Source organism: Macaca mulatta, chromosome 9 (assembly GCF_049350105.2).
Source record: "Macaca mulatta isolate MMU2019108-1 chromosome 9, T2T-MMU8v2.0, whole genome shotgun sequence".
Classification (NCBI taxonomy): domain Eukaryota; kingdom Metazoa; phylum Chordata; class Mammalia; order Primates; family Cercopithecidae; genus Macaca; species Macaca mulatta.
The window spans coordinates 36,327,584-36,332,457 of NC_133414.1; the positions used below are offsets into that span (position 1 = coordinate 36,327,584).

The following is a 4,874-nucleotide window of genomic DNA, read 5'->3' on the forward strand; positions in this document are numbered from 1 at the left end:
ATTATCATCTCCTTTCACTTCTTTAAAGGCACTATCTCCAAATATAGTCACGCCGTGGGTTAGGGCTTCTGCATATGAATTTTGGGAGGACATAATTTAGTTCATAACAGGAAGCGACTGCACTAACCCCAACAAGAGAGGACCGTGCTTGGACTTTGGTCTTACCAGTGGAGATGGTGAGAAGGAGCTGGGTTTCGGCTCTTTTTCTGAAGGTTGAATAAGACAGAACCATTTTTGTTCCAGCATTCATGGGTATCAAGAATGAGTGGAAGGAAGACATTAAATTGTGAACACTAGAAAAAAGAGTAGTGAAGGGGTCAAGGGGCTGGAAGGAATTTTCTTTTAGCCCCTCTGTTTTTTAGGCTCTTAAAACAAGCCTGTAATGCAGTCTAAGTAGAAATACGAAGGAATTTTTATTTAAATATAAACAATTTTTTAAAAAGCCTGTGGCTCTTGAAATTTAAAAGTACAATTAAAAAATAAAGAAAGGCATTTTGTTAGCTTTTTTTGGAATATAATAAACTTTCAGTAACATGCACGTATCTTAAGCGTACAGCTCAATGAGATTTTACATATGTACACATTCACATAACCACCTCTCATGTCAAGATGTAGAACATTTCCAGTCATCTGGAAGATTCGCTCATTGCTCTCTCCCAATCAAGAGCTCCCCAGAGGTAACCACTATCTTGATTCTAACAATATGAATTGGTTTTACCTATTCTTGTGCTTTGTATAAGTGGAATCAAGTGATATGTATTTTTGTGTATGCATCTTACTCTTTTCACTCAACATTATGCATATGAAGTTTATCCATGTTGTCGCATGCAGCTAAAGTTCTTTCACTTTATGGATGGGTTAGTATTGCATTGTATAAATAGACCACAATTTACTTATCTCTTTTATTTCAGATGAATAGTTGAGTTGCTTCCACCCTTTAACCACTATTATGTAAGTACAGTTTCAATAAAAACTTCTATGTATGTCCTTTTGTTAGGCATATGAACTCATTAGGAAAAGCATTTCTTCTCAGCAAGTAAGAAATAGTTCCCTTTCTCAATTAAAAAGTAGTCCCTTTTCTGGCTGGGTGTAGTGGCTCATGCCTGTAATCCCGACACTTTGGGAGGCCAAGGCAGGTGGATCACATGAGATCAGGAGATTGAGACCAGCCTCGTCAACATGGTGAAACCCTGTCTTAATTTAAACAAAAATAAAAAAAGTAGTCTCTTTCCTTCTGTCTGTACAGAATCTTGTTAACAACAAAATGAACACTTTAGGGCTCCTCAAGCATGATCACCTTCAGGATGGTGCTGGAGCTAGTTCATCCAAGCTCAGGAGAGCCCATTGTTAAGTTTTCAGGAATCTTGCAAACTGAATGCTAACCACAGACATTATTAAAAGTAGATTTATATGCATTTCAATTAATTTCAAAAAAATTGAAGAGGAAAGAATACTTCCAAATTCATTATATGAAGCCAGCGCTATCCTGATATGGAAGTCAGACAGACACTACAAGAAAAGAAAACTACAGACGAATATTCTTGGCGAATATTGACATAGAAATTCTCAACAAAATATGAGCAAATAGAGTTCAATAGGACAAGTAAAATATTATACATGATGACTAAGTAAGATTTATTCCTGGAATGCAAGGATGGTTCAACATATGAAAATCAACAATGTGATATAGGATAATAAAGATGTATGACGTTAGAAGAAAACCATGACTGGGTGTGGTGGCTCATACCTGTAATCCCAGCACTTTGGGAAGCTGAGGCAAGCGAATCACTTGAGCCCAGGAGTTTGGGTTCAGCCTGGGCAACACAGTGAGACCCCGTCTCAAAAAAAAAGAAAAAAAGAAAACTGCCTCAACATAATAAAGGCCATATATAAGAAGCACACACAACTAACATCATGTTCAATGCTAAAAGACTGAGAACTTTTTCTCCAAGATCAGAAACAAAACAAGGATGCCCACTTTCACCACTTTTATTTAACATAGCACTGAAAGTCCTAGCCAATCAATTAAGTGAGACAAAAAAAAAAGCATCAAATTGCAAAGGAAGAAATAAAATGATCTATGTTCACAGACAACATGATCTTTTAGGTAGAAAACCACAAATATTCCACCAAAAACATCTGTTAGAACTAAAAAATGGATTAAGCAAAGCTGCAGGATACAATCTCAACATACAAAAATCAGTTGCACTTTTATATACTAACAATGAATAATCCAAAAGGAAATTAAGAAAATAATTCCATTAACGATAACATCAAAAAAATATTGAAGAATAACTCAGCCAAGGAGGTAAAAAAATGACACACTAAAAACTACTGCCAGTTACAGTGGTTCATGCCTGTAATCCCAGCACTTTGGGAGGCTGAGGCAAGTGCATTGCTTGAACCCAGGAGTTCGAAACCAGCCTGGGCAATTTGGCAAGACTCTGTCTCTACAAAAATAAAAATTAAAAAAAGTAGCCAGGCATGGTGGTTTGCACCTGTAGTCCCAGCTACTCAGGGGACTGAGGTGGGAGGATCACTTGAGCCTGGGAAGTCAAGGCTATAGTGAGCCATGATTACACCACTGCACTCCAGCAGCCTAGGCAACAGAGCAAAACCCAGTCTCAAAAAAAAAAAAAAAAAGAAAGAAAGAAAAAGGAAAAGAAAACTACAAAACATGGCCAAAAGAAATTAAAGAAGACACAAATAAATGGAAAGATATCCTGTGTTTGTGGGTTAAAACACGTAATATTGCTAAGATGTTGATATTAACCAAAGCAGTCTATAGATTTAATACAATTTTTATCAAATCTCAAGGGTATTTTTTGAAGAAATAGAAAAACCCATTCTAAAATTCAGACGCCAGGGTTCCTGAATAGCTAAAGCAATCTTGAAAATGAACAACTCTGAGGCCGGGCACAGTAGCTCACACCTTTAATTGCGGTGTGAGTAATTGCATGTAATTGCACATACAATCTCATGCCTGTAATTGCAGTACTTTGGGAGGCCAAGGTGGGTGGATCACCTGAGGTCACAAGTATGAGACCAGCCTGCCCAACATGGTGAAATCCTGTCTCTACTAAAAATATAAAGATTAGCAGGGCGTAGTGTTGCATGCCTGTAATCCCAGCTACTCGGGAGGCTGAGGCAGGAGAATTGCTTGAACCCAGGAGGCGGAGGTTGCAGTGAGCCGAGATTGTGCCACTGCACTCCAGCCTGGACGACAGAGCAAGACTCCGTTGAAAGAAAGAAAGGAAAAGAAAAGAAAAGAAAACAAAACAAAAGACATCTCATCTCTACCAAAAACAAAAAAAATAATTAGCCGGGCATGGTGGTGGGTGCCTATAATCCCAGCTACTCGGGAGGCTGAGGCAGGGGAATCACTTGAAAGGCGGAGGTTGCAATGAGCCGAGATTGTGCCACTGCACTCTAGCGTGAGTGACAGAGTGAGACCTGGTAAAAAATAAAAATAAAAAATAAAAAATAAAGTTGGAAGTCTCATACTTCCTAATTCTAAAATTTATTACAAACCCACAGTGATCAAAACAGTATAGTCCAGCCTGGGCAACATGGCAAAACCCCATCTACAAAAGATACAAAAATTAGCCAGGCATGGTGGCGCACACCTGTAGTTTCAGCTACTCAGGAGTCTGAGGTGGAAGGATTATTTGAACCCAGGAGGTTGAGGCTGCAGTGAGCCAAGATTGTGCCACTGTATTCTAGCCTGGGCAACAGAATGAGATGTTGTTTCAAAAAACACAAACAAACTGTGTAGTATTGGCATACAGATAGACATATAGAATAATGGAATGGAAAAGAAAGCCCAGAAGTGCCCATTTTGGCAGCACACATACTAAAATTGGAAAGATACAGAGAAGATTAGCATGCCCCTGTGCAAGGATGACAAGCAAAAGTGAGAAATTATTTAAAAAAATTAAAAGAATACAGGGTCCAGAAATAAACTCTCATACATATAGTCCAATAGTTTTTGGGTTTTTCTTTTTGAGACGGAGTCTTGCTCTGTGCCCCAGGCTGGAGTGCAGTGGCATGATCTCGGCTCACTGCAAGCTCCGTGCCCCCAGGTTCACGCCATTCTTCTGCCTCAGCCTCCTGAGTAGCTGGGACTACAGGCGCCCTCCACCACGCCCGGCTAGTTTTTTGTATTTTTTAGTAGAGACGGGGTTTCACGGTGTTAGCCAGGATGGTCTCGATCTCCTGACCTCGTGATCCGCCCGCCTCGGCCTCCCAAAGTGCTGGGATTACAGGCTTGAGCCACCACGCCCGGCCTAGTCCAATAGTTTTTAAATTAGAGTCCCAAGACTAGTCAGTGGAGAAAGGAGTTTTTTCAACAAATGATTTTAGGAAAACTGGATATCTACATGCAAATGAATGAACCTGGACCCTTACACTATATACAAAAACCAACTCTAAATGAATCCAAGACCTAAATGTAAGACCTAAAATGATAAAACTCTTTTTTTTCTTTTTCTTTCTTACCTTTTTTTTTTTAAGAGATGGGGTCTCACTATGTTGCCCATGTTTGTCTTAAGTTCCTGGGATCAGGCCATCCTCTCGCCTCAGCCTCCCAGAGTGCTGGGATTACAATTGTGAGCCACCGTACCTGGCCTATAAAACTCTTAAAAGAAAACACAGAGAAAGCACTTCATGACAATGGATTTGGCAATGATCTCTTGGATATGGCACCAAAAGCACAGACAACAAAAAATATATAGATAAATTGAACTACATCAAAATTAAAAACTTCTTTTTTTTTTTTTGAGACAGAGTCTCATTCTGTCACCTAGGTTGGAATGCAGTGGTGCAATCTTGGCTCACTGCAACCTCTGCCTCCCAGGTTCAAGTGATTCTCCTGC

The 4,874-nt window shown here is 39.5% G+C and overlaps 1 non-coding gene across 1 annotated transcript; it reads left to right on the forward strand.

The window, feature by feature from the left end:
- Positions 1-3,829: 3,829 nt before the first annotated feature.
- Positions 3,830-3,935, forward strand: LOC114670280 (U6 spliceosomal RNA). Its single transcript, XR_003719748.1, has one exon. It is a non-coding gene; the product is annotated as a U6 spliceosomal RNA (small nuclear RNA).
- The last annotated feature ends 939 nt before the right edge of the window (positions 3,936-4,874 follow it).